We start from the raw sequence: 24,885 nt of genomic DNA on the forward strand, positions 1-24,885 counted from the left end.
TAAAGGATACAACCGTTCTGTGCAAATTATAATGTTAGTATTCTAAAAAATAGTTATGTAATAAAAGCATAAGTTTAATAATTTTTCTTTAAAGAGTGTCAAACATGCTTTTACATTCTTTACCCATTTTCCTGAGAAATATATAAGATTTCTTAGTGCTATTTTGACGCTGAGAAAAACGGAAAAAGTAAAACAATCGCTATCTTAACTGATCTTATAATATGAAAAGAGACAAAATTTGGTAGAAACTGCTTTCTATTTGGAAATGATTTTAAAGGTACCTCTTAAGAAGAATAACATATCATATATATATATATATATATATATATATATATATATATATATATATATATATATATATACACACAAGTTATTTGGATATATATACACACACACACACACACTATATATATATATATATTAATATATATATTATATATATATATATATTATATATATATATACATATATATATATATATATATAAAACTCCTTGTATATGTCTCTCATGAAACATTTAAGACATCTCCCGTAATAAGGGTTGTCTCTGGAGAGAAATAACAATGGTGTCAACACCGCATTCTTAAGCTAATTAGTAAAGTGTGCAAAACACCTAGGTAGTCTGGTTCGAGTGATTATGCGACATAATGAATCCCATATGACAACAGATTAAGAGATAAAAGACATTAAGTTTTGGCACTGATACCACTGTCACTGACCACTTGACCAAAATAACACTAAGAAAATTAATACGAATTTCAAGATTTAATTTCATGTCTGGATTTTTAATGATTCCAGGTAGTAATTTATTTTGTCTATTTGTGTGAATGTTGGTCGGTGCCTCTTTTTGTCAGGCACAATAAAAATCTTGCTTAACGTACAAGTCAAACAAAGAAAAGCTGAGTTAGAGAGAGAGAGAGAGAGAGAGAGGAATTGCTTATGAAAATGTTCGTATCGTTCGCAACAATATGGTTCCAGGATGAGTGAAAAATACAAACAGGGCGTGTGAAGTGAGAATTCTCCCTAAAAATAAAATGGTAGGATAACTTTATTACGTAATTTTACTGCGCAACACATTCTTCTGGTTTTTCGTGACCTTGCCAGGAACCACTCCCGCTCCTGTTAAATTCCTAAGGTTTATTGCAAGAGTCAGTAGTGGCTACGGAAGCCTGAGTGCTAGCGGGGACTGACGTGCATTGATGGCTACCCATCCGGGTTCTGACCAGACGCATTGTGTCTTCTATTAAAAGACCGAGAAAGCTACAATACTTGGCATTATTCCCCTTCCTGCATTTGCTACTCAGTTTCTCGTTTAATTAATAAAAATGGCCAATAAAACGGTAAAGTGTGCATTCATTAGGCAGTGAGTTGCCTCACAGAGGGTAAAGCTCAACTAAAATTATAGGTAGTTAAACTAGTTTAATGGTAATAACTGTGGGAAAGAATGATACCGTTATCTATCAATTATTGTGGAGAACTGTTTGAGAAACTTGTAGAATATAGAACAGCAGCAACAATTGTGGAAAATCATTTTAAAACTTTCTTAACAGTGACAGTTTCATGCGATTTTCTAAAAACTGTAATTTCATATATTTATCGCACAAAATATATTACATCGAAGAAAGATTCACTCAACTACACAGGACAATTTCCTGTTACGGACGTCTTCTTTTGAGAGAGAGAATAGTTTGGTTTAGCCTTTATCGTTTTTTGAAGAAAACGTCACCTGTCTAAGCTTACTGAAGAAAACGAGACTATACTAATGGGTAACTATTAGTTTGAAGTGTTTTCACATCCCTTGAAAAAAAGGTAAAATTTTACAAGTTGCCAATAAGACTCAGCCACCCATTTTTGCACGAAAAAACAAAGCGTTTTGATTTTTCATGAAAAAATGACTTTAAAAATAATAGGGCACTAAAAGAACCTTAAAATACCAGCTCACTTCACCAACAGGTGTTGACTGGTTACAATTTTGCCCATTAGTATTAGCTATGGAGGGTGATATTCTTACCTTATGAGTCGAAGAAATTTTCTAATTTTTTTATTTGTCATTTGCGAATAGTGTTTATGGTGTTCAAAATAGCTAGAATGAAATTACTCTTTTCAAAAATGTAAGTTACAATTTCATAGTGTGTATTGGCAACTTATAAAATAATACCGAAAAAAATACATGAAAATAGAACAGTAAATATCTCAAATTTGATGGCTCGGCTTTACATAATCCGTAAAGGTGACATAAATTTCAAAAACAGATATGATCCCATGTAGGTAATCCATCCAAAAATAAACATCAATATGATTTTTTAACAGATTGCCATACCTAGAATACTACAACTGAGAGCTAATAGCTGTAACAACAACATGAGCAATAATAATAATAATAATAATAATAATAATAATAATAATAAAGTGCACAATGCGCTAAGAATAAAACAGCATTTAGGGTAATAACTGAGGGAATTCTGCGTAAGATGTCAATGCGCACTTAATTAAGAAACTGTAACTGTATTTATTATTATTGTCCGATCAAGAATGACCGCAATATGAAAGTAACTTGTCAGTGCATCGTACTTACAATATGTTCTTTTCTTTAACGTTTTGTATTAGATGAACATTTCAGAGTGCAATGACGTAAACGTACATAATCGCTTTCCCGACCAATGGGGTTCCTTGGTTTCCGCGGGAAGTTCTACAAATAAGTCCCTAAATCAAATCTGGGTCCATGGGTTCCCCAGCAAAGCCCAGGAAGAACTCTACCCTGTAGAAGAGTGGGTTGCGTACTTCCCATGAAAGCAACAGGAAGTAAGTTACAAGTTGTATGTTATTTTTCAACATGAAATCGTGAATCTTTATAACAGGCACTCTTCTGGGGATTCCAGGGGGAGCATGGGGTCACCCACTTTGGCATAAGGCCGCCTTCTGGTATTTCCCTGGCCTGAGGTCACAGGTCTACAGGATATGTCTCTTCTAGGTATAGTGAGAGAACCTAGGGACCAAGGAGCTCCTCCTCCGAAACCTGGAAAGCCATGAATTACCTCCGAAACCAAAAGAGTCAAATGTAGTACTCATTACCCGTAGACCATCTGCATTACACACACACAGACACACAACATCCACACATGCCATACAATGTACACACACATATACACACACACACATATATATATATATATATATATATATATATATATATATATATATATATATATATATATATATATATATATATCTGGGTATCTAGTATATTTGAAGTAGGAAAAAACCATTTGAAAGAATGACAGAAATGAAAGATGAAAGATAATTCAACAAGAGTGTAAAAGATCTATGAAGGAGCTTGCAAGGCCTGGAAAGCCTGCTACAAAATTGTCTCATAAAATGTAGTCAGAGCTTACATGATAATAAAATGGAAAATTCGACTAATATGTACTTACATACGACCTAAATAGTGCAGTAAATATTATACAAAATATAAATATGAGAGATAGAGAGAGAGAGAGCTTGGGGGAGGGGGGGTGACATACATAACCAGATGGAATATCTAAAAGTAAAAGGGAAGAAGACTATCGGAGAATCTTTACCTTTAGAAGGGAACGACCGCAGGACCCACTTAGTGGGTCCTGGGAACGACTAAATAATAAGAAACAACGTCGTAATAAGAAAGACTTAAGCAACACCAGCAAAGTAAAATTCACAAAATATGGGTTATAAATGTATACAAGGAGAGAGAGATTCTTCTACCTGAAAAGAAAAGTTTAGGATGGAAAGCATAGCATTAAAGTATAGCATGTAAGCTAGTTCCTAATGTCCCGAGGACAACCACGAGAAGATGAGAATACAAACAGAATTGTGAGGAGGAATGCCGCTAGGCGGATATCGGTCACCATCACCATTTTGCCTAGCCTTCTCTCTACCCTCCCACCCCCCCTCTCCAACCCCAATCCTCATCGTCCTAACTCCTCAGCGGCGTAACTCTCCCAATCCTTGGGGAAATCAAGAGATTTTACAATATATTATCCACGAAAGAAGGCACCGACCAATCGATGGGGGATTTTCGCGTATCTCTTTTGTTGCCTCGTCTTCGATATTTAGAAGACGCAGCTCGACGGCAAATGGCTGTTTCTTCCAGGAGACGAAAAGTGTTTCGATTCTTTCACTTCCGGAGATCAATGAAATGCATTGTTTAATCTCGGCCCGCAACTTTACGTCTCTCTCTCTCTCTCTCTCTCTCTCTTTTTTTAATTCTTCAGCCTGGCGATCATAAATCCCCGGTGATATCGTAGTGCATTCAGCCTTTTCTTCGGTGCTGGACTTTTAATTCATTGTCTATTAGACGGAAATTCAACGAAAAAAAAAAGTTTTCATGCAATGCACATGGGTATTAAACATTGCATCTGTCTTTGAATGCGTGTGCATATATGGGTGAGGAGATACAAATATCGTGCATTTATTTATATATATATATATATATATATATATATATATATATATATATATATATATATATATATATATATATATATATATATATATATATATATATATATATATATATATATACATATATATATATATATATATATATATATATATATATATATATATATATATATATGCAAATATTTATCTCTCTCACCCATATATCTTACACATTTAAACTCAAATGCAGCCATTAATTCATGAGCATGTATATATATATATATGCTATATATATATATATATATATGCTATATATATATATATATAATATATATATCTCTCACATACGAATAGATAGATAGATAGGTAGATATATAGATAAACAGATAGATGGACAGATAATAGATGTTATTTTCTAAACTCATTCTGGTTCTTTTTTTTTCTTCATCCAAAACACTTCTGAATCACAGCGCATGTAACTCACCTTACCAGTTCTTGTTACGCCAGATATGCTACGTAAACAGTTCAACTGAATACCTTTAACGTAATTGGTCACAGAGGGTTCACTCACGAATTAATAATTGAAAGTACAGATGAGGCAGTGACTGATTAACTGAGTCATCCCCTTTATGGCTTAAAACAGAATATATATATTAAATATATATAATACACACACACACACACACACACACACACACATATATATATATATATATATATATATATATATATATATATATATATATATATATAATGTATATACTCAAATGTCGTTTAATATCAGTTCACTATTCTTTGGGATAACACCTATGAGAATTATGATTTGAGGATTCCCTTTCCCTTGGTATAAGCTATTCCCCGAGGCTAGTGAATAGGATAATGTTAAACAATACATCTATCTTAATGTTTGTGAATCTAAAAACATTCCACATTGCATAAGTAGATAATGCTTATTCACTGTTATTTTACAATATATATAAACACTAATGTATATATAAATAAATATATATACATATATATATATATATATATATATATATATATATATATATATATACAATATATATAATTTATATCTATATATGATGGCCAATATACGTTTATCATCTCTAATAATAATTTAATAGTATACATTATCCACTGTACTTTATTCAATAAGAAACTATATATCAGAACTGGAACCTGGGATAAAAATCTTACTATAACGATTATATATTTATATGGAAAAAACACACATTCATTCTAGTTCTGATTGTATTTCCTACGTAGGTGATCAATGACCATAAGACCATTCACCAACACAAGGGTCCCTAAAAACATTTTAACCATTGATGGGTATTAAAAACATTAAATTCTTATTCTCTGCATATCTAAGATTGGAAAAGAAGAGCTACAGACAGATTGATACGAACTCTGGTGTGGAAAGTTCTCGAATGTTTCCTGGTTTACGGTCAGACATCATCTTTCGAAGTTTCGTTTTATATGTCTACTCACATGTGCGGTATTTAAATCTAACACGAAGTATAAAAAAAACAATTTCAAAATATTCGCCGCGGTACCAAGATATGCTAATTCTTTATAGCTTTATCGATGCAAATTTTTTTTCTCATTTTCAGTATAGTGGGTTAGGAGTAGAGAACGTGTGACCCATTTCAAAATCGTGTCATCCCCCTCCCTTTATTTTTACCTTTTCCCATTATTAAGACCCGAGGACGGGATTACGCGAGGAGGTGAGATGCTGGCTTGAGCCAGCTCTCTTTTGGCTGCGTCTCAGCATTTACTGGTATTCTTTGAACTATTTTTTCTGCTATTAGTTCAGCTTTGCAAGATCTTGTGTTGGATTTCATAAAATGTATTTGATAATAGTGTGTATGTATATATATATATATATATATATATATATATATATATATCTTCAATATTATTGTGCGTGTGTGTGTGTCTATATATATTTCTAATTTATATAATATAATTTATATATATATAAATTATATATATATCTACATAAAATATATATAGTATATATATATATATATATATCTCTTTAAAATATTACAAGTATATCTTACACATATTTATTATTATATATATATGTATTGCATATACTATCTTATATATATGTATGTATGTATGTATGTATGTATGTATGTATGTATGTATGTATGTATGTATGTTTCGTGTCAGTATGATTAATCTTCACGCTATCAGTTTGAATACATTCATCTTCAATAGCTAACTTGAAAAGAGCAATCAGGGCGATTTCTTTATCAAAAATCAAATATATCAAAAAAAGTCATACCATTTTCCAATAGGGCAAGAATACCAATTTTTTTTTTTTTTGTGAATCTGTTGATCTATCAATTAGTCCGTCCTCCATTCAAATGTGGTACTATGAACGCAGCTTTTAATACTACTCATCCCTGTTCTATAAGATAAGAGAGACCAATATAACGCAAGGGCGAAACTCAGTTTTAGATTTTGACCATCGGTGGAAATAAATCCTATGCTTTCTAGAGGTCGTGATCTGTTAGACGTTAGCGGAGTTCACAACCAACCCTGAAAGCTTGGTGTCAGTGGCATGAGGCCCTAAAACCTGCCAAGGGAGAAAGTACGATGGCATAGAACGACCAAGGGTCGCGAAGAAAGGGCAATGAGCTAACTGTGTCTACATGACATTGTCAGAGGACCAGAAGGATTTCCGTGGTCCTGAGCAAAATTAGAAAGGAAATGTAAATATGAATGATTTACTGACTCTATAATCTTAGCTTAAAGAAAGAAAGGTCATCGAAGCTAAAATCAGCATTGGAAAATAGGAACCTTATTATAATTGTTTTTAAAGTGAAGGTGAATAAACATCAACGACCGATGTCATTAACGTATGGGTGATGAGTAACACAGGCTTATATCAATCACGATTATCCTGAATGATTTCGGCTGCGGGTATTTTCCGCTGAAATGGAATAAATTTTCTACCATGATAACACCACTAAAATAAATTTGGTAACAAACTACCCAACCAAAGGGGCTGCTCTAATCATTATTACTCTCTTGAACTTTACATTCTACCTCGATTTCTAACGTCTCTATAACCTTCCATCTGCTTCACGCAACAATCTCCCATCCCCCCGCCCCCCACATGTGTGTGTGTGTGTGTCTGAGAGAGAGAGGGTGTGCGCTTGACACAAGAAATGTCCTATCCAGGTAAATCCCAGCAACCTTTTCCTATCAATATGGCTGTCCTTCCCTCTTAGGATATGAAAGAAAAATAAAAACATACTGTTTATGGAAAACTCCACTCATATCACCTCACAACGAGGAGCGATTCCTGCATTCATCGTTAAAGTCAAGGCCAGCAGAATTAACTAGAGAAAAGAACGATGCTGCGTGAGAGCCCTCCTGTTCCGACAAATCTATAGGAGAGTCTAATTATTTTGGTATAGGGAAATAGCCTTTCGAACTTAGCTTGATAAGGAGTTTTATATTTCCTAGGAGAATCTGTACGGGCGACAAGGTCAAGGCCATATGCAAACTAAATGGACAGGCAAATGGTGGATAAGACATGACCAAGAGAGAGGGAGAGAACGTTTTTACACCGCAACTTCAGCCTCTGAAAAGCGCTATTCCTAAAACGAGAGAGGGAGAGAGAGGAGAGAGAGAGAGAGAGAGAGAGAGGGAGAGAACGTTTTTACAACTGAGAGAGAGAGAGAGAGAGAGAGAGAGAGAGAGAGAGAGAGAGAAGTTTCCGCAGGATTTTGTTTTCAGCCCTGAGAGAGAAGAGAGAAAGTTAGTTAGTTTTCTGAAAAAGCGCTATTCTAAAAAATGTTTTCATAATAAATGTGTATATAGCCATATAACACCTGAGTAATTTATTCTGAAACGCCTAACAAAAGGAGGGAGATAATCTGAGTACATGGTAAATTTAGCTTGAGAAGATCTGCGTACATGGTAAATTTAGCTTAAAACTAGCTATGTACCATAAAATAATCTTTAATTAGTACCTGTTTAAATTTTTTTCAAAGTATCACAAAAACAGAATCTCTTGATCTAATTGTTGGTTGAAAAGCCCTAAGTAACCTAAGAAACGAGTAGACCTTCGTATTTCCCGCTTGTCTGCTTGAGAAGGCTAAGAAAGCGACGAGTGCTGCCGCCTGGTGGTAAGACCAAGAAACTACGGTTACTATGGTTTCGAAGGCGCCTTACCTCCTAAGGTATACCGTGACCATAGTTTTTGAGATATCTAAATTGCGCCGATCTAAAACACGCACACGGAAATGAGTAACAGGTTTTCACTAAATATTCTTTGAGATGATTTCCCGCTGCAAATAATTAAATCAATCACAGCATGTTTGCGCGATGTGTTCTTTTTTTCGTGCTTGTCAAATTGCAAATTTAAAGCATTGCATCTTTTTGTAACAGTCATTATTGCGATTATTATTCATAGAAGATTTACATTCTTACAGAGCAAACAAACAAGACGATTGTGAAACCACTGCAAACCCGACCTATTAAATTCCTGGGGGATTACTAGCTCGGTACAACCCTCTTCAATATGAAACCTAAAAATAGCCAATGATTTACTAGCGCTCAGTTCCTCACGTTTCTCGTGATAAGTTTCTGTCAGGTGAGCAGAGGACTGAGGGTGACTTCACTTCGTATACGATTTGTCTGAGGAACAACTTAGAGCTTTTGAATTGTTCCTGAACATCTTCATCGGGATGGAATTTTGAAATACTTGTAAACCGTAAAAAGGTGTTTTTTTATAAGTTATCACTACCTAATAAATGTTACTCTGTGTTTTCACACTGTTAGGAGTTGGAAGGAATGCAATGGTATGGTTCTGAATTTCTGAGCATGTGGCCTTTGAGTGGTCCCTAACAATGAGTTGCCTTGAAAGCCTGAGGTTGTATAAGTTATGATGATCATAACCTTGTAGATTTTCTTAACGCAAACAAACACACATTCTAGTTTATTGTTCAGCAAAGACGCCCTGCAGGGTCGCATTACAAAGCAAATCATGTAAGTTTATTTCGTCCTGATTATTAATCTCGTTTTCGCCGGTGTAACTCAATGTTTTCAATGTCTTCTTAAAACAACCTTAGGACAGACTTCGTTAAGCTTCTTAACTACCACTCAAAATTGCCTTACTGAATTCAACACCACAAAAACAGTATATGGGACACTTGGACTCGAAACGTCTCTAAGCCTAAGAAGATCACAGATTTTCTTACAATCAAACGTTTTGTCTTATCCTCATTTGATTTAAATTGGTTCACTCCCATGCACTTATATAATATGTATAAGAACATTTCATTCGACTACCACTCAGGGTCAGTATGCTCGGTCAGTTCTGTTTCTAATTTTGGTAATCTTAGGTGCAGCAGCATCTCTCTCCCCTCATTTTCAAAACAATATTTTTCTGCACCTTTACAACATCAAGATTAACTATCTGCCATAATGTCAGACTTACCTTCCTTTTTCAAAAATTCCAATTTGTATTTCATACGATCTCACAGCACCTACAGTACTTGTGGTCAATACACATCGCAGATCCAACTGACTTTTTGTAGGATTTCACTTTCCAGTCTACCAATACCTGGACATTCCTTGAGCACCTTTGTGCTACGAAACATGCAACCCACCCAAGCACTGTCCTTGCCTTGCCTGCACGGCGTGGATACCAGACACTCATCGTGGGATGGACTTCATTATCACATATTAAAGCTCACTCACCCAGTCACCGGATAGCTTCTGAAAGAATCCTACAAGCGCAGTTAGTTTGTCACTAGATGCCTTTGTGGGCGAAAACCAAATAATTCCCTACCAACACTATCACTTTACACTGAAACATACTATTACCTTACATATACATGTCCATTGAACAAAAGGATAACATCAGGTCAAGTTTTTCCTTCCGTGTTGCCAAACACGCAAATTTATGGTCATAACATTTATCACTCATATTATATATATATAGATTTATATATATATATATATATATATATATATATATATATATATATATATATATGTATATATATATGTATATATATATGTATATATATTGTATGATATATATATATATATTCATGGATATATATATATATATATATATAATTTCAATGTTTAACATAATTCAGGATATGCGTTTTGTCTGATATATATATATGTTCATGGATATATAAATGCCGTTCCATTGTTTTCAGTTTGAATATTTATATTACATATATATATATATATATATATACACATACATACACACACACACACATATACTGTATATATACAGTATATATATATATATATATATATATATATATATATATATATATATATATATATATATATATATATATATAATCCTTATGTGAACACTCAGACTGAATTACAAGGAAAAGGATTATTGCTTATTCATAAACATTTCCAACAACCAAGACAAAACGCAACTTCCAGAATTGCTTTATGCTGAGAATTCATTCAGGACTGGAATTTCCTCTACAAGAAATCTGGCGATTTAATCTTGCGAGACGCGAAGAAACGCAAGTTGCTATTGCACTGTGAATGAGGCCAATTTTTTTTTTTCTGCTGAGCATCCAAAGCTTATTGCATGCGAGCCCTGCAGCAGCTGTCCAGCGAGAAAATCTGATTACGTTTCTGCACGTAACGCCAGTTGTCAAATGAAGTATCAGAATTAAAATACAATAAAATATAAACCATTTTAAAAGACAATGATGTGGAGACTGTAACGAATGCATAAGAGTGTGGCGTAAAATCACCTACTGTATAAAGTATTTTTAAATTAATATTTTCTACTAAGGTTATTGGAACAAGTTAAGTTTTGTTTAGTTAAAAAATCTAGGCATAATTTACTTCATATTTTAATATATTAAATAACATTAATTAAGTTTTGAAAAATGTGTATATATATGCATATATATTTACAGACTATTTATATATACATATAATGTATATATATATGTGTGTGTGAATATATATGTGTATGTGTATATATATACATATATGTATATTACACACACACACACACACACACACACACACACACACACACACACACACACACACACATATATATATATATATATATATATATATATATATATATATATATATATATATATATATATATATATATATGTATGAATGTAAGTTCCATTCGTTTTGCCAAAAATATCATTTAGTGTCCATTCTCCTTAGGAGTAAGTTATTCCCAAGGTCAAATTAATTTGTTATTAAAAGATATTTGTAATTTAATGTTTGTGAACATAAAAAAGTCACGCGTGTATGTGACAAAAAATTCGTGTATATTAGTATATCATTCTTTTATTCCTAAACAGATGTTATTTGAAAAATCCAGCGTAGGCAACACTGCACAAATGAAGCTCGGTTACTTCAACAACTGGTAAGAAGCTGGAACACAGAGGAGTGCACAGAATTCTAAGCCTAGAAAGTGAATATTATGAAACACTCACCAAACCAGCTGACCTCTCGTTTGTCATGTCCATAAAGTCCTTATTTGGCAATACAAATAACTAACGCACAGCGATATACGAAAACAATTCGACCCCATTTACGACGAGACTTATGTTATTATGCCTGGTCTCTAAGGAGCGCAGAAAAAAAGGAAAGAAAAATATCAGTCATTAAATCTAAATCGTCGTTAATAAAATGATATATAAGCGCATAATTAAAAAAAAAAAAACGTGAATAAGGGATACTTCCGTTGGTAATGGAAAAGTAGGAGAAAAAATACCTCAGCTAAATCCCTGGCAGGAGGCGACGGAAGAAAGGAAATCTCAAGGAAAGCCTCCACGGTTCATGTCAACGATGACACAAAATACCGAGTTTTCGGAAGACATGGGGCCAGTGCAGATGGGTCACAATGACGCCCGGGAGGCCAAGGTGTAAGTAACAGTGATTATTGAGAGGTTTCGCAATGCCAAAAAGTGATATGCAACGGCCCCCTTTTGATGAAGTCTGGTAGGACTAAGATATCTCAGTTTTTCACTTTTTCTACCTTAACTTTTCAAGTAAAAACTTTCATTAATCTGAAACGCTCACTCCTACGTTAGTCCAGAATCTTGGTCTCGTCTCCGTCTCTTTCTCACAGATCATTATGATTTATGCCTTTCGTTCAACAGCTCGTTGTCTCCCTCTCTAAAGTACCCAGGTTATCTAAAAGCACACTAGGATTTATCTTTTCACCAGATCTCATCCTTTCAGAGACTCTCAAACACATTTCACAAAAATTTCACTTCAGATCCCTTCATAATTCGTATAACATATTCTATTCTATTCTCTCTCTCTCTCTCTCTCTCTCTCTCTCTCTGTTGTATCCACAGACATCAAATTATTGACTAATATCCAACCTTTAAATGCTTTAAGAACAAACAGGGATATTCACTCATGACGCACAGAAAAAATGAAGGATGATTGTTTTTGTTTCTTCTTCCTCCTCTTATCCCTTCTCCCTCCTTATAAGGAAACCACCAACCATCATTTAGGAGCTGTAGACTCTTTCTCTCCCTCTGTTATACTTTAATTTTCTATATAAAGCAGCAGTTGTAAATGCAAGAGAAAGAGATCTTTAAAAATTTTAGAGATGAAAGGACAAACAAGAGAATCTATCCAACGTAGGGACCAAGATAAAAGGGCAGCATCTTGTTTTAATTTTAGTATCTGCACCGTCATTCTTCTTAGAACAAAACAATTGATAACCATTGCGATAAAAAGTCAGGTAAAGAAAACTTACTTTGACAAACAAACATGAACCTTTTTAAGGTGTCAGAACATGATAACATTTCACGACAAAATAAATGAAAGTCCTTTGTGCTAGATTTTATTGAAAGCAATTTCTTGTAAAAAATATCACCCTCAAGTTCAAGGAATGTTTATATTTTGTGAGATTAAAAAGAAGTCTTGATAACCATCACATACAAACACATACCAAAGGAATTTGTCAAAACAGTTGGAGATTGAAGGTAAGACAAGTGACATACGCTTTACATACTCTATCTATCTCTCATATATATATATATATATATATATATATATATATATATATATATATATATATATATATATATATATGTGTGTGTGTGTGTGTGTGTGTGTGTGTGTATGTTAGTCTCTGTATATGTGTTAAAGTTATATACTGATTTTAGTCTTCAAAAGTAGGTAAACTGAAACGAACACACACACACACACACACACACACACACATATATATATGTATATATATATGTGTGATTCTAAACAATTAAAAAATGAAGTTTCTTCAGCGCAATCGAGTTTTCTGTATAGCGTATTATGAAACTCTCGATGTGCTGCAGTATGAAACTCTCAGCTGCGCCCGGGAAGCGTTCAGTTGCTCCCCAAATGTGGTCAAGTGAAGGTGCGTCGGCGATACCTACGGAATTGATTTTACTCGGCGGTGCCAGACGCACGATCATGCCTAGCTTTAACCTTAAAAAAATAAAAACTACTGAGGCTAGAGGGCTGCAATTTGGTATGTTTGATGACTGGAGGGTGGATGATCAACATACCAATTTGCAGCCCTCTGGCCTCAGTAGTTTTTAAGATCTGAGGGCGGACAGAAAAAGTGCGGACGGTCAGACAAAGCCATCTCAATAGTTTTCTTTTACAGAAGACTAAAAACCGAACTTTACTACATGTGGGAGACAATTCGCCTAACTCTACAGCATGTCTGAGATAAACACGAAAACGAAGTAACCTCTTGTAATTTACATGTCGCATTCGAGATGAGGTCCTTAAGGAGATAAGCCTGGTGTGGCCCTCTGGAATGCCTTCATGGCACACACTCGATGCGCCCTATGAGAAGATTTGTTCGTAACATAAAAGTCAAGTATCCAAAAAAAGAGAAAAGCAGAGACAAGAGAACTGCAACACAGAATAAAACGAGTCAAAAATAAAAATAAATAAATAAATAACAGATATATAATATGACAAAGACAGCACAAACAGAAGCAAAGGTTTTTGTACTTATATTTAACAGCTCTGAACTCAGGTTCAAGAATGTTTTAAGTGTTAAGAGCAAAAATCAAGTTGTTTTACAGGATGCTTTCTGCCCAGACTTTGCTCTGAAACATCAATAAAACCAATCAGCATAACTGTTCATTTGCTCTTCCCAGCAAAAATGATCGATCGACGTAACTCTTATTTATTCGATGAGATATTCAAAGTTTAGGTGATCGACAGTTTTTGTTTATCTTTGGTTAATTCACAGTAGTTAGGTGATCCATATGATCTTATTTATACACTATTCACAGCAAATTATCTGAGTTATTTGCAGTTCGACAGTATTCTACATTGTCCAAGAGCTAAAACCGCAGAAATAAAGGCCAGTGCTCCATTAATTATTATCCGAGAGCCATTCATGCAGGTGGAAAAAACACTCCTCCATCTATATGAATTCGTAATGTATGAGAAGTTCATTAACTAAAAACTAGTTGGCAGACCAAGGAAGAGATGACGAAAGACAGCTTTTCGGCTCCCAATAACAGGCATTTCGGCCCCAACCAAACTTAACTTTGCCTAACTCACCTCGTCCTAATCAACCCTTTATTTAAGCCGAGCTTACGTAAAATAACCTAACCTAACATAGTAGTGGCCGAAATGATTTGTGACCGACAAGACTGGCTTCCACATCTTTATGTTTCCTACATGTAAATAATACTGAAAGAGTTGTTGGGAGCTTACAAATGCACTGGGTACCGAAATCTAGCAGGATGACCTGGAACTGCGAGGGAACAAAGCAGAGTGAAGTGGAGGGATCTAGTGTCAGGAGCACTGTGTCACACTGATGGCAAGAGCAAAAACTTTGACTGATTACAAAAAGTGTCGAGAAATGCAATGAAGGCATAACCTTTTGAAGAATATTCTGTGCAACAGGTGAGAAAGACTTTTACGAGATCTCGTGTGTAAATAAAGAGAATATTTTTTTTGTTGAAGGTGCATTAACGGGATCATTTTACACGCAGGCAGCAAGAAAACCTACAATGCACACTCAGGTTTAATACTATGATGATTAATAGAGAAAACAGGTCATTAGAAAATGATAAAAAAATAAAATGATCAAATCAAACTGAATAGGAATCTAAGGATGTTGGTCCAAGTTTAAGTGAAGTTTCTCCTTGAAAGCCTCGTGTGCGTATCTCTTTATATCCATTATAATGATACGTATTGAAAATGTTATAGGATAATTTTTTTATATTTCTTCATCTGAAACAATCAAGAGATAACTAATGTATAAGTTTAAGAAAAAAGAGAAAATAAGTAGACCAAAAGAAAAGAAGTTAGGACGTAATGGATAAATACGACGTAACAGATGAATGTTGAGAAAGAAAGAACTTGTCACTGGTGAAGCTAGGAGTTGAAATCAAACAAGCACTCAATCTTACAGGAGACAATTTCTTATGTAACGGTGACAATTCGAGTAATAATGAAAATACCAACAATACGGGAAAGGTGATGGCAATGAATACTTTCTGGCAATATAGGACATCCGTTAATAAGAGCAAATGTTTCCTGTGTGATGGGAAACTAACGTACATAAATAAATACATTAGGATCTTTCCTAAATAGTGACCCCGAGGGTTTTAACCCGGTATGTATCCACCTTTGCGGTGTGTTGGGATTACCGTAAAAACATAATCAAAAGACCGTAAATATCCTAAAGCTAATGACCCCTAAGAAATATTAGTCCTAATAACGACCCCCGAACTTTGTTGGGAGTCACTATCTAGGAAAGATCCGTACGTTAGTTATCAGGAATACTCCACGTCCTTTCTTTGTCAAGCTCTTCGTTGGGCGTGTCGGTAGAGCTATGGACTAGCACTCGCTAGGCCCGAGTTCGAGTCTCCGGCCGGCTGATGAAGAGTTAGAGGAATTTATTTCTGGTGATAGAAATTCATTTCTCGCTATAATGTGGTTCGGATTCCACAATAAGCCGTAGGTCTCGTTGTTAAGTGACCAATTGGTTTTTAGCCACGTAAAATAAGTCTAATCCTTCGGGCCAGCCCTAGGAGAGCTGTTAATCAGCTCAGTGGTCTGGTAAAACTAAGGTATACTTCACTTTTTCCTTTTTTTGTCATTTGCTTCACTCTATTTCCCCTACCTCTTTATAAAGAGAACCAAGAGGGATAATCGACACTCTAATCTTGAGGTTAAAGAGAATTAAAAAAAAAATTGTAGGAATTTGGAATATGAAATTTAGGACAAGGGCCAATCGCTGGGACCTATGAGGTCATTCAGCGCTGAAAGAGAAATTGAAAGCAAGAGGGTTTGAAAGGTGTAACAGGAGGAAAACCTCGCAGTTGCACTATGAAAACATTATCAGGAGAGGGTGGAAAGAAAAATGGAAGAAAGAGAATATGAATGGAGGTACAGTAAAAGGAATGAAAGGGGTTGCAAAGGTAGACAGGCAGGCAGGCAAAGGCAGCCCGAGCACAGCTCAGGGTATCGCGTTGCTGGCAATCTCTCTCTCAACAGACCAGTGCATCACATCAAAAGCAGTGGCAGCAGGCAAGGCAGCTGCCGCCGTACTCATCCTCAAAATCATTATTGGTTACTCTCATCCTTTTCACGGGGGCCCCGCCTCCCCCTAGTTTCAGCAGGGGCCGAAGGGACGCTGCAAAGAACCTTGAGTAATGCCTACAGTGCACCACGTGAGGTTCACGGACGGCACTACCCTCCTAGCAGGGAAAAATGGGATAAACAGAAAGCTGGTGTCAATGCCTCCGTCCCTCTGCTCTCTCGTACATTTTGCAAACGTCTTAACAGTCCCAAATGAATTGTGTGGAATTTCAGGACTTGAGAATAAGGGGTTCTTTAACATCCTCTGTACTTCCTCAATCCAACTGTTCCACTTTAAGAGGCGAATTTGGATGGAGGTCCTTTAAAGCACTTGTTTTCGTTTACCATCATTGAATACGTCTTAATTCTACATGAATATCATACGACACTGGAAACACAGAAGAATATGGAGAATTCACAAAATTTCTATTACCGTAAAGCATTCGACGTGTGAAATAATTTCCATAATGCGTGGTTAACCCGATTTTCATATCATACGACTCTCACAACAAGTTAAATGAAAATTACACAATACTGAGTAAGTAGATACACAGGTAAATAAATAAGAATTACTATGCTTCTCACAATGTTTGAAGAACGTGATCGATTGGAATTAAATGATCAGTTAATAAATTGATCCATGTTACTATTAATAACCTTGACCATGAATGTAAAACTAGACACGAGTGAAAAAAAATCATATTTCATCTTTCAGTATTAAATGGTTTCAAACTTTTTTAATATAATAAAAAAAGCATCGTAAAATATTTTTACAGACGCTGGGACTACAAAATATATTCCAACACTCACAATTAAGAATGTATTCAACAGGTAGAGCACTCAACTCGAGCCGTGAAAGAATATGAACCGAAACAATTTACTCTATTTCAAGACTTTGCTGAAAACAGTTCTCAAGAAGAGCTGAAACCTTTTTAACTTATTTCAAAGATATCAAAACACTTTTTAAAAGGAGAAAACCCTTTTACGTTATTCCAGCAAGAATATCAAACATATAGCTATTGCAAAAAGCCTAACAAAACGAATTTAAACAGGCGCTGAAACCCCTTTAACCTATTCTAAAGAGTCTATCAAACATTTAAATAAGAGCTGAAACTCCTTTAATTTATTCTAAAGAGTCTATCAAGCATTTAAATAAGAGTTGAAACCCCTTTAACCTATTCTAAAGAGTCTATCAAATATTTAAATAAGAGCTGAAACACCTTTAACCTATTCTAAAGTCTATGAAGCATTTAAATAAGACCTGAAACTCCTTTAATCTATTCTAGATTCTCCCAACATATAAATAAGGGCTGAAACCCCTTTAGCTATTCTAAAGAGTCTATCAAACATATAAATAGAAATTTGAAACTCTTTATCTTCTTCCTGAAGTCGTTCAGAGCCTTTAAATAAGAGCTGAAACTCCACTAACCTACTCAGGTTTACAACATTCAAATAAGAGATGAATCCTTTAACTATTCAAATTCCCTCAAACATTTTAAATAGAGCTGAAACCCTTTAGCTATTCTAAAAAGTCTATCAAACATTTAAATAAGAGCTGTATTGTAGCTACTCTAAAGAGTCATAAAACAACAAATAAGAATGACCCCTTTAATCTATTATAAAGGGTTTATCAAACATTTGAATAAGACCTGAATCCCCTTTAACCTATTCGAAAGAGTCTATCAGACATTTAAATAAGAGATGAAACCCCTTTAACCTATTCTAAAGAGTCTATCAAACATTTAAATAAGACCTGAAACACCTTTAACCTATTCTAAAGAGTCTATCAAACATTTAAACAAGACCTGAAACCCCTTTAACCTATTCTAAAGAGTCTATCAAACATTTAAATAAGAGCTGAAACTCCTTTAACCTATTCTAAAGAGTCTATCAAACATTTAAATAAGACCTGAAACTCCTATAATTTATACTAAAGAGTTTATCAAACATTTAAATAAGCACGGAAACCTCTTTAACCTACTCTAGAGTCTATCAAACATTTAAATAAGAGCTGAAACCCCTTTAAACTATTCTAAAGAGTCTAACCAACATTTAAATAAGAGCTAAAACCCCTTTAAAACTATTCTAAAGGTCTATCAAAACATTTAAATAAGCGTTGAAACACCTTTAACCTGTTCTAAAGAGTCCTCAAACATTTAAATAAGAGCTGAAACCCCTTTAAACTATTCTAAAGAGTCTAACCAACATTTAAATAAGAGCTAAAACCCCTTTAAACTATTCTAAGGAGTCTATCAAACATTTAAATAAGCGTTGAAACCCCTTTAACCTATTCTAAAGAGTCTATCAAACATTTAAATAAGAGCTGAAACCCCTTTAAACTATTCTAAAGAGTCTATCAAACATTCAGTTAAGAGCTGACACCCCTTTAAACTATTCTGAAGTCTATCAGACATTTAAATAAGAGCTGAAAGCCCTTTAACCTATACCAAAGAGTCTATCGAACATATTTAAATAGGAGCTGAAACTAATTTAACCTATTCCAAAGAGTTTACCAAACATATTTAAATAAGTGCTGAAACTCCCTTAACCTATCCTAAAGTCCATCAAATATATCTAAGCAAGAGTTGAAACCCCCTTTTAACCTATTGCAAAATGCTTATCCAAGCATATCTAAAACAGGAACTGACACCATATAACCTACTCTAAAAATCCTATTAAAAATATTTAAATACGAGCCTAAACCTCTTTAACCTACCCCCCAAAAAGCCTATCAAAACCTATCTAAAAAGGCGCTTAAATCTCTTTAACATACCCCAGAAAATCCTATCACAAGCAATTTTAAAAAGGAGCCTAAATCCCTTTAACCTACCTCCCTAAAAAAACCTATCAAAACCTATTTAAAAAGAAGCTGAGCCCTTTTAACCTATTCCAAAAAAGGCCATCGCATCAGACTTAAAAGGGAGATGAAACCCCCTTCAAGCTACTCCTTAAAAGGCTAAGTTCCTGTCGTGGCTCCTACAGCGCCTTCTTTTTTTCCACTCAGGAGACACTCGGTGACATTCTTCGTCGGGAGGACAAGGGTCCCTTCAGGCCACGGGAGAAAGTATTGATCACAAGACGCGCGTTTTCTTCTTCAGTCGCATTTTCTTTTACAACTCCCGACCGTAGGCGGTCTGGTGCAGCCTGGCCCATTCGCTCAAGACATGGGAGCGACCTCCAGGGAGAGAGAGGATATACAGTATATATATATACATATACATATATATATATATCTATATATATATATATATATATATATATATATATAATATATATATAATATATATATATATATATATATATATATATATATATATATATATATAATATATACACATATATATATTTATTTTATTTTATGAGAGGAAGCCCACGAGGAAATTGAAACAATGAGTGCAACACCTTTCGTTCTCACTACAATGGATTTTCAAGCAACCTAAATACAGTTAAACAAAGAAAGGATTATAACGAAGACTCAGGCTATCACACTTAGGAAAGCAGAATGAAGTCCTCTCTATTAAATTCATATTACAAAAAAAAAAAAATGGCTGTTTGTCTTTTGTAGCCATTTTAACCAGACGTGAATAATTTTAGTGTAAATTTATTACACATAGAAAACAAAAGAAATAATTCAATTTAAGTACATTATTTTCCTGGAAGGTATAGTGATAAAAAATCTTTGTATTCTCTTTTGTAATCCTGCAGACTTGAAAAAGAACATACATTGGAATGTGTATTGAGGAGATAAGATAATGACAGCCAAGTCTAACATTTCATGTTGTTATTTTGAGTTCAGCCGTTCGATTAACAAACATCAAATTAAGTACTAATCGGAAAAACCAAATCAACTAACATTACTATTGCGTAAACTTTATTTTGACACTAACAGTATGGAAATAATCTACTGACCTTATAAAGGTAAGGTATGAAGAAGAGCGAGTGCTTAACAAGTTGCAGAAAAAAAAAAAAAAAAGAGAGACCAGGCCTTCGGGAGAGAGGATTTCAAGTATAACAGAATGTAAACACGCCTAATAAGAACTGCAACTGATAAAAGTAAAATACAGTAGAAATGAATATATAATTGAACTGAATATAAAATTTAGGCCACAGGCCAAGCTCTGGGACCTATGAAGTCATTCAGCGCTGAAAACTATTAAAAGGAGAGGGTGGAAAAAAAGTTAAGTATATCTTAGTTTAACCAGACCACTGAGCTGATTAACAGGTCTCCTAGGGCTGGCCCGAAGGATTAGATTTATTTTACGTTGCTAAGAAACAACTGGTTACCTAGCAACGGGACCTACAGCTTATTGTGGAATCGAACCACATTATAGCGAAGTAATTTCTATCACCAGAAATAAATTCCTCTTATTCTTCACTGGCCGGTCGGAGATTCGGCTCGCGGCCAGCAGGTGCGAACTGAGAACGGAACCCATTCACCCAACGAAGAACGAAGGAGAAAAGTAAGGTGGTAGAAAGAGAATATGAAGGGAGGTATAGTAAAAGGAATGAAAGGGGTTGCAGCTAGGGGCAGAAAGGGCGCTGCAAAGAACCTTAAGTAATGCCTACAGTGCACCGCGTAAGGTGTACTGACGGCACAGCCCTCCTTCGGAGAAAAAAATACGGTAGAGAACAAAACTGAAGAATGTTATAAATGAAAGCGGTTCCTAATATAAAAAATATCAAGCACACTTACACAGAAAATGACGAGAATTAATTGAAAAACAAAACAGCAAAGTCCGAGATCCTTGAGGCAATGAATGCGCCAGAGATGTTACAAACAGACCAAAATAAAGGAAACTGGGACGAAATTAGGTAAAAATGATTTCTAGGAAGTGGCGGAACGGAGAAAAACGAAGAATTAAAAGTACGACGGAACAGAATTCGCACCGGGACGAAAAATAAGTAAGTACCCAGGAGTTGATAGTTGAATAATACTATGATTAAAAAAGCAATCCAATTACTAAAATCACACAGAATTTCACAAGATACGAAGGGCAGAAACATAAGAAGAGAAAGGACAACTGAGGAGGAAGTGAACGAACCTATACAAAAGAACAATGGCGAGCTAAAAAGGAAATAAAAGCAGACACAAAAATGGAAAAATCCGACTTCAACCCAAGCATCATGGAAATCAAGCATGAAAGAAAGAAAATAAACAGAGGCAGAAGACAGGAGTAAAAGCAAGACAGCATCAGTGAGCACACCAAACAAAGAAGGAAGCGTTAAACAGACGGAAAAGTGAGAACAGCCAAGCTAAGCGAGGTTAGAAGCGAGGTAAAAAGCAGTGAAAGTTGCACGGCAGGAAAGATGACGCTAAACTGACACCACTAGGAAAGGGGAAAAGCAAGTTTAAAAAGGGAGGTAATAACAGCAAAAACGAAGTCAAGAACCAAAGAGAAGCCGAACGAACCAAGTAAAAAAAAAAAGGTGAGAGAAAGACCGAGTTACAAGAATAACACAAATCATGAAAAGGAAGAGGCAGGTTAAAAGAAAAGTCGAAGGTAAAACTCAATTGAATATAAATAAACCAGATCGAAAAGAAACCTGTGACAGGCAATGACAAGTAAAAAAAAAAAATCGTGAATGCAAGAAAGGATAAACAAAGGAAAAAATGCAGCAGAAAAGCTAAAAATCATTAAACCGCCTCAAGAACAAGAAAAACTAAAGCGAAATCAAGGTCTTCTAAATGCTAGATATTTCGAAAGAACACAGTGCAGGTCACGAAACGTGTCAAAAGGAGTGAAAAGGAGATTAAAAGGGGTGAAATGGCGAAGAAAGAGAGAAGGAATTTCAGGTAACTGAAGAAATATGAGAAAAAAGAAATACAAGACAGACCAAGCAACCCACATAACGCAAACGAAGACAAAAAGTTAAGTATATCTTAGTTTAATCAGACCACTGAGCTGATTAACAGCTCTCCTAGAGAGGGCTGGCCCGAAGGATTAGACTTACCTAGCAACGGGACCTACAGCTTACCGAGAAATGAATTTCTATCACCAGAAATAAATTCTTCTAATTCTCCATTGGCCGACCAGAGACTCGAACTCGGGCCTGGCAGAGTGCTAGCTGAGAACTCTACCGACTCGTCCAACGAGGAACTAAAACGAAGACAAAGGTAAAAACCAAACGTCAAGTGGGAAAAAGGAAATCAGAGAATGTTGCCTGATGTCCCTTCACTGCTTCACAGACAATTCTCTAAGAACCTGCCGACTGACTGATGCAGTGTTGGAGAAGATACCATTAAGGTTCTTGGAAAGATACACAAAAGCGACAAGTTTTTCAAGACAAGATGTATTTGTGAAACACGACTGCCCCAAACTCAACTATTTTCACTATGATGACCATGGTCCACGTCACAAGGTCACTAACCTTGATGTCACCTGAAATGACTTCATTGGCGGAGTGCGATGGTCAAATCACAAGTTCTATCTCTTAGTTCAGAAGTTATGTCCACGGTCACTGTTGTGTACTGACAGATAGCCGACCTCCTTCCATGAACATCTGGAAGGATAGATGACCTCCCTTTTACCCGAGAACTAAAAATGAGTTCCACTTTCGTTAGAGCCTTTGCGAATGACTGACTTACCTTTGTATCAAGTCTGACTGTGAAATTCCTTCATCTGCACAGTACGGTAGATGTTACAATCAAGCGTTAACAGCGACAGCTACAGTGAAGGACAGAAAGACATACAGACACACAAACATAAGGAAAACTATAGTGCCATTCAAACTTGGTGGGTAAAGAGACTCATGACGAGTCTAGCACGCGCTTGTGATGCATGCTCACATATATACTATATATATTTGCAAATTTGATTTGCATTCTGGACATATGTGATGGACTAGGAAAATTGATGTGTGTGCTAGATAGGGTACCAGTAGCCAAAAGCTATTTTTTTCCCTTTGAAACGAAAGTATACGTATGTATGTATGTATGTGTATATATGTGTATGTATATATATTATATACACATATATATACATATATATTTGTATATATATGTATTAACTTTTTCACATTTCTTGCATGCTGGACATATATAATAGATAAATTTGCGTGTAGCTAAATAAGTGACCAGGAGCCAAATGGTATGTTTCTCCTTGAAATGACAATTTTGAAATGGATATGTGGAAACCTTCAGTAAGTGTTCTTGAACATTCTGAGCCTTGATTCATGCCATGTCATTTTCTGTAAAATGAACTACCATGACGGTAACTTTTATCTGATGCCTTCGCAATTGACAAGTCTACGGTATTAAGAGCCCAATTTCACCTATTGGTATGGTCTTTTCATGAGGAGGCAAGTGTGACAGTTAGTTATACTGAATTGCAGACAGGCAGATAGACAATCTTACCTTCATCCACAACTAAGCACCAAGTTTTACATAAACCAGTTCAACCATGTAAGAGGTGTTACGATGGCAAGGTAAGCGTGAAAGAAGCACTGACGGACGGATGAATGCTTTTTCTCCGTTCGTCGATCTATTCATCTAAGTCCCCCTACCACCCGACTAGTTGGTAGGGACTAATATGATGAAAAAAAAATGTGCAAGACTACCTATAGTAAACAAATGGAGTAGACGACAGACTAAATTGTTTGACAAAATGAGGGAAACATTATGATAAATGACTGATGAAGTGAGTTTAGGTAAAATGATCGTGATGAAAGCTGTAAAAAAACAAATAATGAATGAATTAAAAAAAAAAAAAAAGAGTTTTAAGATATACCGTAAATAAGAAATAAAAGATAATAGAAGATAAGCATCAACAATAAAATATGAAACGTACGGCATAAACACAAAGTGAAGTAAAATGCAAATCACGAGAGGCGTCAAATCTAGGTTGAAAGGAACAGGAAACG

At 35.1% G+C, this 24,885-nt stretch overlaps 1 protein-coding gene across 1 annotated transcript in view; it reads right to left on the minus strand.

The window, feature by feature from the left end:
* The window catches only part of Rev1 (Rev1 DNA directed polymerase), a 571,847-nt gene that overhangs the window by 225,013 nt on the left and 321,949 nt on the right, over positions 1-24,885 (minus strand). The gene's annotated exons all lie outside the window — the stretch shown is intronic.

Source organism: Macrobrachium rosenbergii, chromosome 42 (genome assembly GCF_040412425.1).
Source record: "Macrobrachium rosenbergii isolate ZJJX-2024 chromosome 42, ASM4041242v1, whole genome shotgun sequence".
Lineage (NCBI taxonomy): Eukaryota > Metazoa > Arthropoda > Malacostraca > Decapoda > Palaemonidae > Macrobrachium > Macrobrachium rosenbergii.